At 29.9% G+C, this 17829-nt stretch overlaps 1 long non-coding RNA gene across 1 annotated transcript; it reads left to right on the forward strand.

Annotated features, from left to right (window-relative positions):
- The first annotated feature begins 1978 nt into the window (after positions 1-1978).
- LOC139426340 (uncharacterized) lies at positions 1979-16712 on the forward strand. Its single transcript, XR_011637585.1, has 3 exons — positions 1979-2801; positions 3976-4103; positions 16470-16712. It is a non-coding gene; the product is annotated as an uncharacterized lncRNA (long non-coding RNA).
- Positions 16713-17829: the final 1117 nt, after the last annotated feature.

Below are 17829 nucleotides of genomic sequence, written 5' to 3' on the forward strand. Positions count from 1 at the left end.
TACGTATTAACAATTTTTATTTTGCTTGTAAATCCATAAAAGCAATAAATCGATAAAAGCAAAGAATTTTAGTTACACGTTGTATTTTTTTAATATACGAACCCGAATATCATTTCATAAGTTGAGATTATTGAGCTGCTTAGGCCTCTTTTAGAGCAACGACAATCATGAAAAAAAAGCAGCGATTTGAATATCAAAATTGTCAAAAATGCATATCAAAAATATCATAGAATTGTTTTATCTCTCACTATAATTCTAAAGTATTACAATCTATGCTACTTCAAACTATATTTATAAGTTTTTATCATTGAAAAAAAGTAATGGTGTATCCACAAATAAATAGTAACGAAATATGGTTTGGATACCACTTTTTTATATTAATCATTGTCATCCTATCTTAATTAACTGAAATTAAAGTTATTGAATTACTGAAAGTGTTCTAACTTACTAGAACAAATAAATAATAATTCGATTTGTTCGCACTTTTTTCTACAATCAATTTTACTTATGATGCTACCTGGGACGGAAAGATATAACCTCGTGTTTGTTTCAAGATTACTACAGTAGAATTTGTGGTAAAGGATACTAAAGTGGTACTTGTATGTGTTGCAAGTGATAGTATAGTGGTATTTGTTTATGTTGCAAGTGATACTATAGTGGTATTAGTCTGTGTTGCAAGTGATGCTATAGTGGTATTAGTCTGTGTTGCAAGTGATACTATAATAAAATTTGCCTGCGTTGCAAGTGATACTTTTTCTTGGCGGCATGAAACTAGGATTCAATTTTTCTACATTTTGCTAAACTATTTTTTTGCGCATGATGTTGATCTACCATAAAAATCTCCAGAAATCATCTCATGGCAATTATGTTAATGTTATTAGACCGCATTTATTGTAAAGTGGTAAGTAATTTTATGAGTGATGCAACAGTGGCACTTCTGTAATGATCGCATTGTCCTGTGAAAAGTAAAAACTGGTCTGGCAAATTCCCCCTTGAAGCTATAAAAATATTGAATTTTTAACTTGAACTTTATTTAAAAGATAGCGCACTCTTAAAATATGAAATTTAGTATAACTTACATTGTCGAAATGTCTTGGTTTTCATAATATAAATTTTCCCTCATAAATTTAAGGAAAAATCATAATTTTCCTAGAATATTTTCATATTTTTAATAGGATGCAGCAACCACTGTCTTTGTGTTTAAGTGATACTAGTTTTTATGCTTAAGGTGTATTCATTTTAATGGGGTAAGTGATACTATTACACTCAGTTACAGGGATACATTACATTACATTACATTCAAGTGATACACTACATCGCATTCACGTGATACTACTTTATTATGCATTACAATCGTATTTTTGTGTGTTACAATCGATATTATATTCTTAGAGGTAAAGTGCATTTAATGTGTAGTACAATGATTCTATTAGGGATATTAAAGTGATATTTCTGTGTGCTTCAAATGATACTTTTTTCTTGAGTGTATCATATTTACTGTTAAAGATTTATTTCCATATGGAATAAATTTAACTATCGTGGCATAATTGTTTTTGTGAATCGAAATTATTTTTAAAGTAAATATGATTTACATTGTTAGTAATAACCATTCTTCTTCATCCTGCATTTCAAAATTATATAACAGTTTGCATTTTTTTTTACATAATACATCACTATTTTTGATGGAAGATTTACGTGCATACAGAGAATGTATCAACAATGGAACAAATGAATTATTTTTCGAAGCTCACTTCCTTCGAAATAATTTTTGGATAAGCTTCAGTGAGTTCCTTTATGACTAGTCTAGCATGGTTAAACTTTGCAAGCATTTAGTTATTCTGCGTAACATTTGTAATAAAATTTAATTTATTGATTAATTTCTAGTTTGTTTTTAAATAAAAAATTTCTTACTTACTAAAAATTTTAAGTGTTTACAAATGCACAAAAATGAATTAACAAAGTTATTTTTTTTATGGAGAACATAACTTTACATGTAAAAAATTATAACGTTTATATATGTTTAACATTTGACAAAAAAATCGCGCAATAGTTCTTTTATGTCTGCAGTCAAATTTCGCCCAATTTATTCTTTAACTATTTGTACTCGAAGGTGCCTCTAGGCTATTGTAAATTACCATGCATTCAGAATGTTAACATTTTTACACTTTAACCCCTTGACTTCAAAACCCGCAATAGCATACCAATTAAAAAATGTCAGCACTAAAAAATTTGAAATCATTATCATAAATATTTATCTGGGCACCTAAGGCGATTTTCGGCCTTTTTTTTAAAAACCATCTTGTAAATAGTGACATTGAAGTAGTTCCAGGTTTCTTTGTGTCCCGAAAAGAGATGAAACTGGTAGTAAAAAGATCTCATACCTGGCTTGATTTCGGGTGGAGTAACAAGGAAAAAGTTTTGGTAATCATAGGTATTCATTCCGCCCCAAAAACAAGCAATAAATAAAATTATTTTACTGCCAGTTTCCCCGCTTTTCCAGGGCACAAGCAGCTTTGAGCGATATTTCCTAGCTCCAGGAATGTGAATTGGAGTTAAAGAATTAATTAAATTTATGTATAGTAATTAAAAATAATAAAATGAAGTGATTGCTAAATATAAATATAGAAATTTTTTTAAAATTCAGAGTGTTGACTTGTGATTGCGCTTGAGAGTATCACCTTAATTTTTCATCAATCATGTAAGCTATTTATGAAGAATTGAGCTTATTTGTGGATTAGCCAGCTATTATAGAAAAGGATAATATCAAATAATCATGGTAGCCAAAAAAATATCAATTATAGGTAAGCAATGGTTTTTAAAATTTATTTTAAGAATTTTCCTGTTTTAACATTTACCGCTAAGTTCCACATACGGTCAGAGCCATCGAATTACAGCCATAGAACGATTTGGTAATCCGGGGACTACAGGCACAAACTATCGGAGGTTCCAATGTTTATAAATGCACCAAATGCACATTTTTATTAGATACAAAATGCTAACGAATAATTAATAACATATACCAATAAGAACATATTAAGTAACGTTATCTTTATTCACAGAAATGTTTGGCAACTCTTGATTCCAAAAAAAAAAAAAAAAAAAATAGTTTGTAAAATTTATGTGACCATGAAAAATATAGGCCCATTAGGCATTGGCTTTTTAGGACTGGATTGTAGGATTATAGCATTTCAAAAGATAAATGGATAATTTAATCATAAAAAGTGTTCACATAATCCAAAAAAATATTGAGTTATGTAGTTTTAGGCTTTATATCCACGATATAAAATTAAAACTTTAGTTTTAATAAAATTTAATATACATTTCTATGCTTTCATTTAGAGGTGAATGTGGAAGAGACCAAACATGGCGACTTTGATCGTTTTTTGGATAATGATGACTAAATTTGGGTGTGGATTTGTTAATGCATTTCTAGATGAACTTCATCTTCCGGTTATGACAAGGGAAAGTTTTCATCATGTTTTGTGTCTCTTAAATGTTTTCACTGGGTCAAATAATAGGAGGGCTTAACTTATTAAATCGCTTTCTAAAAAGAAGGCGGTCTCATAGACCCGTCCTCATTTTGATAGATTTTTGACAGCTTAAAATGAGGCGTTAAATTACAGTTTCGCCCCTCTTTCACACTCCATGCAAATCTACTTCGATTGTCTGGATTAGAAAATGATACTCTATTTTGAAATAGAATGAAATATGAATGCTATTGGGTTGATAGAATTACGAATGATTGATATAAATTTTGATCGTTAAACAGCGAAACTACAGTTAACTCATTTAATGTAACTAAAAGTAATATTTTGTTAGATAATAGAAAAGTTTAAACGCAAAAATTTGCTTTACAATTTATATCCTTACAAATTTAAAATTTTATATATATANATATAATTATATGTGTGTGTGTGTGTGTGTTTCTTTACAAGAGATGAACTAAAAATAAATGTTTTTCTTAAACATTTTTAGGAACATTTAAAGGATCATATCCCCCATAGATAGGTCAATGATCCATACTTATCAGTGATAAGTCTCCAAAAGGTAGCTGGATGCCAGGCTGGTAATTGCTGATGGCTGAACAGATGAAAGATCAAAAAGTACTAAAGTTTCTGTTTTGAAAATAAATTTATAGGAATTGTTTTTGTCCTAAAATATTTGTGAAGACATATATGTAGGTTGAAATACTGATGGCACAATTGGATTAGGTAAACATCACCCCCACTTTATGCAACTTGAGATGATGATATTTGAAGAGCTTAGTGGAAGAAGCAGGTATGTGACATTTTCAGGGGTATATATTAATCAGGGAAAATAACATAATTGATCGCATAAATATGGGTATGTATAATATAACAGAATTTTTTTTCCTTTTCACTTTAATTCTAACGTAACTAATCCACTTAAGTTTTGAGTATGTTGCACGATTTTTATTTCAAATTAGGTAGTAGTTAATAAAAGGATGTTTAGAATTATCTGCTCCGCTTTTACCTAATGGATAATTAGGTAAAGGCATATTTATTACGAAATGAATAGGAATTTTTCTTCTTATGATTATAGCCACTCTGAAAATGTCAAGTACCTGATTCGTCAATTAAATTCTTCATTTATTATGATATATCATATTTGTTGCGATCTTAACATATTATTAAGTCATTTAGTTATATATTTCATATTTAAAATTTAGATATATTTTTGCAGTTTGATTTGGCAAAGACTAATTTTATACAGGATACCACGGGCCGAACGATTCTGAAGGAGTTAAGGAACGTTATGATTCGAAACCGGGCACGACTGTCTAGCGTATTCATTGCGCATCTCCTGAAGTCCCTCCCTCTCCAAGATGAGTTATGTGCCAGAAGAATTTCCTCATGAATGATGTGAGGTTTGCCCTGATGTTTCAAGAAATTTCTTCGATAGGTACTGATGGACTAGAGATCAGTTACAAGCACTGCAAACTGACTGATTTATGCTTCAGTTTTTGATATTTGTTTTGTAGTGTTTGTTTGGTCCATTTACATATCGTTTTAATGTTTCTAATTTGCTGTTGCTTCTTATGAGTTTGCACAGAGTGTTTTTACACTACAAGCGAATAATACTTGCATCAAAGGCTGCTTGCTAGAAATAAAAAGAAACTATTACCTAGATTATTTATTTATATATCTTTAAGGTAAAAAAATCTGATTAAAAATTATATTTAGAAGCAAACAATAAATAATTTTTCAACTATCTTTATAATGTTAAACACTGTTTTAAAAATCATCTTTTGAGCCTGACACTTGATAATTTTTCATCAACGTTATGATTTTATACTTATTTTAGATTTAATCTTAGGAAGCAAGCAATCATTAATTTCCAAGTGATCAATAAGATTTTATGCTCTACTTAAAAATGGTCTTTGGAGAACTAACAAACAATAATTATTCGTAATCAGTTAGATTGTTTGCACTTTTTAAAGCTTTATTTCTGGTAGCCTTCAATCAATAATTTTTTTACTATCATATGTGTCTTATACGCTGTCCCAAGCATAATCTTTAAAGGCTAATAATTAATAATTTTTAATCATTAATATGGTTTTATCGTCACTTCAATCAATTATTTTTCTTTGTTATTAAAATTCACGAAAATTTTAAAATTTTTCAAAGTTTAACTTTGGAAGTCAACAATCGATAGATTTTCACGATCATTAAAGTTTCATACAGGTTTTAAACTATTATTTCAAGAAGTCAACAATTTATAAATTTTTCCTGTTTGTAAAGACTTTATACGCTCTTTAAAAAAATGACTTTATAAGTTAAAAATCAATAGCTTCTAATGATAATTAAGACTTTACTAAATGTTTAAAAATTATCCTTGAGAATCAGTAATTTTTCGGGATCAAAGATACATTATAGACTAGTTTCTTTAAATGATGACTATCAATAATTTTTTTACGATGGTTTGGATTTCATACTCCAGAAAAACACCGGGAACTTAAAATAAATTATAACGAAATAAAACTATTTCGAATTCACAAAAATGTGCCTTTAAAATACAGACGCAAAAGCGAAAGTAGCCAACACTATGACAGAAACATCAAACAATTCCTTCATTGACTCCAAAAAACTAGACAATTTTCTATGAACAAGGTGCCATTAAATGCGAGTAAAAACTACAAAATTTCGTTCTGAGTTTTTTTCTACGATGCTCTTGCTTATTGATAACAACCAGCAGAGCGTCTAGTGTACATGTTTATCCGGTTGAATTGAAAAGCGCATCTGCCATATTATTCATCATTTGCACTACCCTTTGACGTACCCAACACCTCACCTTGTTACGCTGACCAAAGGTCGCAGACATGTCAGAGCCCCTAACATTTAATGAGGTGATTGTGAACTGATTATTTTTGTCCAGTGTTTCTGGCATTGATCTTTGGAGTGGTTTAAGGTCGTCCGGTATGCATACCAATTACCCCATATACCCATATCCTGAGAGTGGCAAAAAAATTTGGAAGAAACAAATGGCAACATTTATTCACCTTCTCGGAACAGATAATTTTTCTTTTTGAATTGGTCGTAATGAATTTTATTTTTTGTTTTCGTTCTGAATTGGTCATAATGAACTGTGTAACCTTCGCTTGGCGATTTTGGTTATGAAGGTTAAAATTAGGAGACTTTTTTTATGATGAGATCCAAGAATTGTTGAAAGTGGCACAAAAGATTTGGGGAAATGGATAGAATTATTATAACCGGTTGGTTATTATATACTCTATAGCTCAAAATGGTACTTTTTTTTCATCTATGTAGTGAAAAGTTCTCGTTGAATGAAATTAAGTAACTTCTTTTGATACTTTGCATAATTGGACTTGGACACGACGATGGATTCAGGATATGGGCGTGTTCTCTAAAACTGGAGGCAATTTGAAAATCAGCCTAACTACGAAATTTGATTATGTAAATTGTTCTAAAAATACGGTGAAACTTGTGTTAAGGTAAAGGACCTCAAGTGTTATAGCAAGGCATACAATGGCAATATATATTGTAATAGATATTAAAGTAGCTTATTTGGAAACATACCATCTGATTGTTTTTATTTAAAAGAATTAATCAAAATTTTCAGTCTTGAAATTTTACCAAGCCCATTCCACTACTGAACTAAGTTTTTTTTTTCTATTTGAAAGCTTTTCAAGCACTAGATTTTTCCTACTTGTTCTTGAATATAGTTTAAATAATTTTAAATGTTTAATAATTTATTATTTTATTTTGTTTCGTTTTATTTTGTATTCATTTTGTTTAATAACAAATTTAACAGTTATAAAACATGCACCCAAAAGGGTAAAAAAAGTGTGGTAAAATTGCATTAAGATTCAATTTCTCAATTTAACTGTTCTGTTCGAAATTCCACCTTATTATCAATATTACCAAGGGTATATGCACAGTGCCGTTTTTTACGCTTTCTAATTGAGATTTTTTATAATGGCGAAGTTTTAACAATTTGATTGTACAATTGCATTGGTTTTCGAACATTGTATCGAACAATTGCGTTTATTTTGAATTGTATTGGAACAATTGATTTTACAATAGTAATTAATTTTGAAAATACTTAAAAATATAAGAATATTGTTAGGACTTTTAGATATTTATTTTAATAATTTACATGTAGTGGTGTCCTAGTTATAAATAGCCTGTTTAACAAAGACAAAAAAAGTAAGGTATACATTATTTTAACGCTTTATAAATAATTAGAAAATCTCTTTCGAAAATTAGGAGATTCGGCAGTTTTGCACGCATTTAGATCAGAGAAGCCAACTTATGCTCAGGACAGCGGATAAATTTTTTTGAGTGGCAGTCTTTCAATGTATGATTCTTGGTTTAGTAAATTCAATTTATAGGTATTTTTACTTATCACTACCTCTAAATAATTAAAAGGCTTATTTGATCCTCTTTGATGTTGTTAAGTCGTGTTGAGTCTTTTTAAAAGTTGGAAAAAATTGACCGAAAATTCGAAATTATTCGTAATTAGTTTGTAGTATTCTAACTGACTCTTTGGCATTACAGTCCATGTTGGACCATGGCCTTACTAACAATTTTCCTCCACATTCGCCTGTCCCTAGCTCTTTGTTTCCAGTTTCGGAACTTTCGAATCTTAAGTTCTTTCTCCACCTCGTCTAACCATCTCTTGTCCGGACTTATTTTTATTCTTCGGCCCTGGCAGTGCCCCTTGAATATCTTGTTAGTGTCTCTGTTTTCCTCCATTCTCTCAAGGTGTCCTAACCATTGAATTCTGTTTGCTTTTTGTAGTAGTTTGATAAAACATTTCGTCGAATCCGGAGCAGTTGGTACCTCTGATTTAGATCAAAAATCTTCTGATCATTCTTTTTTAATTATAAACTGAAAGACATAAGAGATAAATTTTATCAGGATTAATCTTTTTTCGATCTCAGGTTTTAATATTTTACTTTTTTTTTGTTTGTAAATTATAATTGTGCTAGAAGTTATGTAGCAATCAAGAAAGATATTTTTCATGCACATTTTTTGTACATTTTATGCTTTTATTACGTTTATTTGTTTTCAGATTAGGCACAAAAAGTAGATTTTGCCTTTACTTTTGGAGGACAGTGTAATTTACAAAAGAAAGATTAAGTTAAAAAAATGTTTTACAAGAAGAAAAATGTCTACATCCAGATCATTTAATCCAGATCTCGAAAGTTTTCCCGGGTGTATGCTTTCGTTGCGACATAAACTTAATTTCGTTGTGATATAAACTTAATTTAATAAGTTTCAGCATAAACTTGATTTCGTTGAGACATAAGCTTAGTTTAATAAGTTGTGAAATAGATTTAATTCAAGCATGATAAAATTATTAAACATAATTCAAGTTATTTTTCTCATTTAGCAAAGTTGAGAAAACACAAATTTTTAATTTTTTTTTTAATCAGTTCTTTTGCTTTAATTTATTGTCTGTTTGTTCATGATTGGTCAAAATGTTGATTGGCTATAAAATAAAGCTAAAATTTGCTTGTGACTCGTAACTTGTATTCTCATCAGATCCAGAGTTACAATTGAAACATGAACAGTCTATTTGGAAATTGGCCGAAATTTTGATTGATGATTAATGCTATTTGGAGAAAAATTTTGTTATAGCGGTTAGGAAACGACTGCAACTTGTATTGTCTATAGGCACAAAGTTTAAGTTTAATGTCCTCTTTACATAGAAAAGGGGGGAAAGGCATTTTTCTTTTCCCTTGTTAACCAACAGAGAACTTGTACTCTGAAATTTCCTTATTTATTAAATAACTAATTAATATTTTTGAATAATTTTTGGTTAATTTTATTCAATGAAATACGTTCTATTGAACATAGGCCATAGGTGTAGTTATAATTTTTTTATAGGCCATAGGTATAGTTATAAGTTTAAAATATACTTACAACCTTAAAACTTGATATTCGGTAAATAAAAATCATTTAAAAATATTAATTAGCCACTGAAAAAAAATTATCGACGTATACTTCACCTTATATTAACATGAAGGAAATAAGTTTTCTTTCCTATCTGAAGAAAAATCTTAACAGGACGCTATATCGTGGGAAAAACTTTTTGTTGCAAATTCTGTTTCTCCTCCATAAGTAAGCTAAAGTAAAACGTATGGAAAAAGTGAGTTCAGACAAACCTAGAGAAAGCCGTGAAGTTTCTAATACTAAAAAGAAATTTTCAAAATATCAAAGTGGAAACAAATAGTGAAGGGATAAGATACCATTCGCAACGGGTAAGTTCTCTTAAAACAATTTGTTTGCATTTTGATATTTAAATTTTTTTTTCAGCAATTGAAACTTCATGGCTTTCTCCAGGTTCACCTGAATTCACTTTTTCTACATATTTTTAAATTAGTTATGGATGTGAAACACAATTTGCGATGAAAAGTTTCTCCCGCGATATAGCGTTCTCTTAAGGTTTGACTTCTCTAGTAAGGTGGAAAGTGGTCTAAATTTCGATTGACGATATAAGCTTGTAGTGATAACAAAATGGAGTCATGATCTGTAACAAAAATTTTTAAAAGAATTCATAGGTGTTTTTTTGTTTCGTTTTTGTTTCCCCACTTGATGCATTACTCGTGTTTTTCAGGTACACGTTTTTAATTTGAAATAATTTAAAGTAGATAAAAATTTATAATACCGTTTTATTTTTGTTTTAAGTACAATATTTTATGTACACTCCTAACCAAAAATATTGTTAATATAGATTATATTAAGATTACTCTTTCTTTGTTAACTGTAACTCTGAAAATTTGGAAAACAGTGAGCAGTGATTATACACAGATATGACTTGATTATTATCTGCGAACATATTTTGTTCATAAACCTAATATCTGTATCTCTTTTTTCCTCAAATTTGCAATTTTAATATTTTCTATAAACTTTAATTAATGTTTTTAATACATTCTTGATAGTTTTGAAAGTTATGTCTTTTATTGTAAATTTCAGATGTCAGAAATATCTTCTTTTTCTGAGAATGAGCTTTGTATAGCTGAGAGATAAAAAAGATTTAAAATGATAGCCTTAACATGATCTTCTTTTTATAATTTGCAAAAAGAACATTTATCATTCTATGGAAGGTCTAGATTTAATATACATTGAATTGGTAAAATATATAATCATTCTCTGGTGAGTCAACAAAACAAAGTAACGACTTTAATTGAATAAACAACTGGTCACTTTTTTCCTTTTCATAAAAATCATTTAATTATAAAAAGTATATTAATGTAGAAAGAAACTCTAAAGAACAGAATTTTCATCAAAGTGTCTAATGGCTCCATCAAAATATAGGAACTTCAGAATCCATCAATTTGTGTGGAAGTGGAGTTCTTTAACAATTCTCTAATTTCAAAGTTGCAACTTAAACATTAAATGTATTTTTACCTCACTAAATATTTTTATATAAGGTTCTTTGAAGTCAGTATATTTATCTAAATTTTTCTGTATATTTATATTATTTTAATTGTTGAATTAACTTTTTAGAAACCTAAATTATTTCTAGCAAAAAAATATGATTTAATTCAAGCAAAAGAAAAAGTTTTCTAAAAAGTGGTTTTTAAATCCTAGATAAATAATGAGACCTATCTATATCGGTCACCGATTCATTAAGTTTGAGGAAAAAGTGACTACTAAGACATTAGAATCTACCGGCCACTGGTCAATTTTCAGTTCGAGTCAGGTCTCTAATGGTCGAAGAAAAATGTCGATAAATTGCATTTGAATAATAAAAAAGTATTAAAGTTGTTGAATTTTAATAATTATCAATATTATAATATTCATTATTTATTTATAAAATTCTATGAATATCATCAGAAATTTTGTCGTCACAGGTACATTTTGTACCATCTGTTGTTGAGGGTAGAAAAAAAAATTGCTCAATCTTCACTCTATTAAAATAAGAATAAAACGCGGAAGTTAGGAAGTGTGAGAACTTCAAATAATTTCAAAAAATTGAATGAAAAAAAAACTGACACGTTGAATTAGAGGAATATAAAGGATGATGCGAAATTTTTTTCGAAACGTGTGTTATGGATGACCAAACATTAATATTTATGTTTTTATGATACAATGGGCTAAAAACGGCCATTCATGTCGAAATCGCGACAGAAAGGAAGCATCCGTCGATAATGACCTGACCCTAAGACCGTGTTTACATCTGGTAATTCGGACTTAAGCGTGTTTTAGGAATTATACATTTTTGAATGAAAATAAGCTTGTATCGTATTTGTCAACTATTTTTTTAGTGGTAGTGAAATGTCAATTTAGTTACATCAGGTAAAATGTTTTAACTGCTCCGTTTTTCAAAAAAGTTTTAGAAGTTGGTAACGAGTTAGTTTTTTATCGCTAGAAAGGCCTCGTCTTGACATACCTAAATTGACTTGAAGAAAAGGATCTTCTCGCTTTTTTTTCTCCGAGACAACAAGTCAGAAGTGGCGTTTTGTAGAAACTTTTTTTATAGCCGCCGTTGAACAACCGGCCCAATTTTATGGGCTTACGACTACTAATGTTCAACTCCGTAGCCTTGTAATTTTGAACCCAATCCAGAAGACAAGGGAACTCCGGGATCAAGTATTGGGGGAAATTTGCCTTCGTGGAGGACTTTTTGATGGAACTAACCCGTATATTTGCGTTACATGGAGAGGAAGACCACGAGAACCTCCCACGGTTAGCCTGACGGGAAGGGGACTCTAACCCATGATCCGTCTACCACTGAGACTACTTCACGTCAGCACTGTGGTCGGTGCAAGCTGGATGCGGAATTCGTATCGACTGGGATTCGAACCCGGTTCGTCACATTGGAAGACGAACGCTCCATCCCCTGAGCCATCGCGGCTCTGTAGAAACTTTTGAATTATTTATATAGAAGTAGGCACTATAACTTTAAATGTAATCTACTAAAATGAGGATCGCAACTCAAAATATGAATTTTGCTGGCCCTAGATAAATATTGCAGCAAGTTGGCTTTCTCAATGCTGCCAAATTTCCTGATTTTTGTAGCAATTTTTTGTTTACTTGAGTGGTTAAAAATGATATTCATTAATATTTTTTTATCTTTGTTTATTTTGTATCTTTGTTTATTTATATTCATTTTAACTACCACGACATACAAATTATTTAAATAAATATATAGAAGTTCTAATGCTATTCGTTAAGAAATTTATTCTATTCTTTAGTTGCTTGCAAGGTTAAAAATATTCCTTCTAACAACAGTGAAATTGATTGTTTTATTGCCATCTGCGAATCCTTGTTTAATAAATGACTGCAACGCACCTTTTCATATCCTCCAACATTTGAGTGAAATATTTTTTTCGGAGTTTGGAAAATAAAACTAAAATTTTTAAAACAATCTTATTTTTTTTTAAAGCTTTAATAATAATTTAGGAGCAAAACTACTTATCTACCTGACCCGTTATAAAATTTATTAAAAATGCTGTTATCAAGCTGTGATAATTTATTAAAATGTTAATACATTACCTTTGAAGTTATTTTCTTCCAAAACTATGGAAATTCCGTAGCATTTGGTGGGTATGTTTATATTTTGCCAGAGAGTGAGGAATATTAATCACGTATTTATATATATAAGCATTAAAATATTTCAATATAAGTTATAAATCCAAGAATTAATTAGCTTGCAAAAAATCCACAAAAAAATGGTAGCTGAAAATGGTTGGTTTTATGAAAGATTATGAAAAAAAAACAATGACCAAATTTAAGCTATTTAAACTATTAGCATCAATTAATTTTTATTTTGATTAGTAGAAGCTTCCATGAAAAGAAACCCCAAAACTCATAACACTTTGTTAAATAATACAATGGAGATTTTTTTTATACAGAATCATAGTAGACAGAAGCAGATGTTTACATCTTTTTTCTTCCTTGAAAGTCGTACTTAAACTCAGGAAGATGTACAGTGTACAAAAGAACAACAAAAAAAAAAAAAGAAGAAGAAAGAAACGGACTACCCTGAATAACTTTCGATCCTATTGATGGGATTTTCGCGTCCTAGGACTCAATCTTAATGGTTCGAGGGGGTGACCTTAAATATGCTAATTAATTAGTGCAGACAATATTGTAAGTTACGAAATCAGACACAAAAACCTACTTTTTCTGAATAAAGATAACTTTTTCTTAGACGGATTTTGATTTCTGACTCCTAAAATATAGGGGGTAGCCGCAATCTGGAAAATATGGTCCCCATAGTTTGGTCAGGAGAGCAATACAAAGTTTGGACCCCTTAATGTTAATTTTACTTTTTTAGTATTTCGCATTATTTCTAGAAATTTTTAAGCGAATTGAAAATTTTTTGCACACAATTATAAAATTTGTTTGTCCAAAAACAATTCCATGCAAAAAATAAACTTTGACAAACATTCATTATTTTTTGTTGTTTTATTTAATAATAGTCGAAAAATGTTTCAATTGTTAGGTATACAACTTTTTACATAATTTAAAATCATATAATTTTACGTGATAAAATAAAAATTTCCAAAGAAATCGGTCTAATAGTTCTTTAGAAATCAAATTTTAAAAATACGAATTCTTTAATATTTGATTTATTCTTTAATATTTGATTTTCTCATTAACTATTAGTTCCGGTCCCGTTAACTATTGATCTGTCCGATTTTGCTTAAATTTTGTATTTTGTCATATAAAATTGCATACTTCAAACTGATGTAAAAATTGTATACTTTACTATTCAAAAATGTTTTGACTATTATTAAATAAAATAATAAAAAGTAAATATTCATAAAAAATTTTTTTGTATAGATTTATCTTTGAACAAATGAATTTTATAATTGCGTGCAAAAATGTTTTAATTCGCTTGAAAAGTTCTCGAGATATGGCGAAATACGCAAAAAGTAAAAATAATAATAAGGGGTTCAAACTTGGGATTGCTCTCATGATCAAACTATGGGGACCATATTTTCCAGATTGCTGCTATCCCCTATATTTTGGGGGTCAGAAATCAGAATTCATCGAAAAAAAGGTATGTTTATTCAGAGTAAGTATGTTTTCGCGTCTGACTTCATAACTTAAAATATCGTCTGCATTAATTAATTAGCAAATTCGAAATCACCCCCTCAAACCATTAAGTTTGAGTTCGAGCGCGTGAAAATCTGATGATTGGATCAAAACTTATTCAGGGTGGTCCGTTTTGTTTTTTGGTGCACTGTACCTTTAAGAAAAACCAGAATATGCATTAAAAGTTCATTTCCGTTAGGTTCAAATTAGACTTCGCATTTTAATTAAATTCAAAAAAAATATCTATTTACATTCGAATACTGCATTGAATTCGTGTTTAACAACTTGAATCGAATCGGTCATTAAATTCATATAATTGTTATGCCTTTTTTTCTCCTTTTTTCTTGATGATTTGTTCGCTTGCTTTTTCTTCTAGAGCTTTATTTATTTATTTATTTTTGTTGTTGTTGTCAAAATGGACATAATAATCCAGGGCATTATTTTGCCAAATTCAAAACCTTCTTTTTTAATTTTTGTCCTGATTATTTGCATTTCGCAAAATGGAAGCATCCGGTTTGAGAGTTTATACAAATGAGAGTTTATATTAATGAGAGTTTATACGAATAATAATTAAATACCAATGATAGTTTATATTTAACGTAAAGATTTCTGTGGTGACTTATGATGGATTAAAAAGATAAATTTGGAGCAATCGTCCATTTTCTATCAGATCCAAACACTACAGTGCAATTATGAGTTGCCAACATATACCTTGTACTGGAAGTATATCCTTCGTTAGTTTTTTTATTTTGGAAGAAGCTCAAAATTACATCTTTAAAAGAATAGGCATCAAAATGCATATTTAAAAATGCAGACATAGCAGTTGTTTACGTTTTTCAAACTTCTCATATAATTGTTTTTTTTAAGAATCACTTAATGAATCCAAATAAATTCGTAAAATGTTAAATCGTTCATTTTCAAAAGTAACTATATCACTTGGCAGATATTTTTTAATGTAGCATTTTCTCAACAGACTTTAAAGGTTTCTTTTTAAATTCTTACGACGGGTCTAAATGCTTACGACGGGTCTAAATGCTTACGACGGGTCTAAATGCTTACGACAGGTTTAAATGCTTACGACGGGGACAATGGTTTTAAATATACGTTAATGCTGGTTGAAAATTCATTTTTTAAATACTACTTTATCGGGTTCGAGATCTAGACACGATGAGATAATTTGAAAAGTTACATCTGAAAATATAATCAGCCACTGTGACCCCAGAGTTGGGACTCAGCCCTGTAATGATTATGCTTTTATAGAGTTTGAAAAAGTAAGCGAAATCCTTGTTTTTAATGTTAAATGTTGGTTAAACATAAAAAAAAAAGAAAAAACCTTTTGTGAGTGCCGGTTTTCTTAAATATGATTTTTTCGTGTTCTGTAATATGTATTTTGAGCTGAGTTCATTTTGCTAAATGCGCATTTTAAGCTATGTCTATTTCTTTCAATAAGCATTTTGATGTTATGAACCTTTTCGTAAATACGCATTTTGAGCTGTATTCAAAATAAACTAACCGATGATATACTGTCCGAGATGCCAACTTACTCGGCTTTGTGGGCAAATTTTTTCTAGAGGTAGCAAACGGGAAATATTTGAAAAGTGGTGACAAAAGTTTTGTGAGGTTGTTGGAAACTTTTAAGTTCTTAATTTCACTTTAACTTTAGGTTGACCAGCTTTATGTCTGGATACATTTCCTTTAAATTATTATTATATTTTGGTTTATAGGATTGGGAAGAAGCATATTGTTTCCTTAATCTTTCTCTTCCAGTTTTTAAATATTTCCCGGTTGTGACCACCCTGCTAAGTTTTAATCCAAGCTACCAATGAACATTTTTCAAAAAAATAAAGATTGGTAATTCAATTATTTTGTTGAAATTTATTCTGAAGAAAATATGACATTCATGTTTACCAATATAAAAACTTTTTCTTTCAGAAACATGGCATTCATGTTCACCAATACGGAAAACTTATGTTGAAGAGACATAACATTCCTGTTCACAAATGAATGAAACTTATATTGGAGAAACATATGAAATTCATGTTCACCAATATATGAAATTAATCTTCGAAAAACATGACATTCATGATATCCAATGTATTAAATTTTCCTTGGAAAAACATGATTTTCAGGCTCATCAATGTATAATCATGTAATAAATATTTTTTTTCCTGTAAATCATGCAACTAAGTTGCATATTTCAAAGCTAAAGATGTAGCCAACACTAGAAAATATCTAATAATTAAGTGTAAATGCCTTACCATTTTTTCATAAAATTATTTTTTAAACGCTACATTAATATTGTATGGTATAGGTAAATGTATGATTATAAATTAAAGTAATTTTGTCTGCCACTACATACAAATAACTCATTGTTCCTTGTTTTAGGCGCATTTAAACTAATGGGGAAGCTAGCCAAATTTCTTATTATTTAAATTTTAACTCTCTCTAAATTTATAAAATGTTTTCCTGGAAGTGGAGTAATTGCAACCTCTGAACTATAACAAGCTCACTGCCTCAAGATTTCTGCAAAACAAATATTTTTTTTTGAAATTTATTTTTGAATCATTCGTATCAATCCACTATTCCACGGATTCTTCACCAGGAAGCTTACATAAGCTGGTGAGATCTGATTTAAACTCGGAAGCCTTCAGCAATATAAATATTCTCGTAAAAAAAGGAAGACTGCCGCCCATATTTCACGAGTTTCGTTGTTGTAATTGATCTATTACATCTCTTCGGAAAGTGGTTCACATATTTAGCCACAATGATCACAGTCATAATTCCGATTTTTGTTGTGCTATGGCATTCCATTGTTCGACAGCATATATCAAAATGCAACAAACTTTTTGTGTTCTTTCAAGGTTTTTATTCGATTAACACAGACTGCGTGTGAGTATATTTCGGTTTGGTCAGACATCAGCCATTCAATCAAAAAAATGTTGGCCATCCTTTTAAAGAGGCTGATTTACAATGGGATAGTCAGTAGGCGAAAACCTGCCATGAGTTCAACGGCTACAGGATACTCGTCATCACGACTATTCAGCGCGTCTTTTATGAGCGTAGATGACCCATTTCCTGCGCTTTCAGGACTTTTCAGACCAGAGCAGTATTTAACACTGAAGTATCATTTTAAGCTAGAGTAAATAACCTGATGAATAAAAGTGAAGCGTTTGAGATAACTCATGGAATTAACTCATTAAAAGAATCCATACTCAGTAACTGCCACGGAATATCTTTAGCAACTACCTAATCACCTGACGAATGAAAGTAAAGCTTTGAAATATCTCATGGA

Source organism: Parasteatoda tepidariorum, chromosome 8 (assembly GCF_043381705.1).
Source record: "Parasteatoda tepidariorum isolate YZ-2023 chromosome 8, CAS_Ptep_4.0, whole genome shotgun sequence".
Taxonomy (NCBI): domain Eukaryota; kingdom Metazoa; phylum Arthropoda; class Arachnida; order Araneae; family Theridiidae; genus Parasteatoda; species Parasteatoda tepidariorum.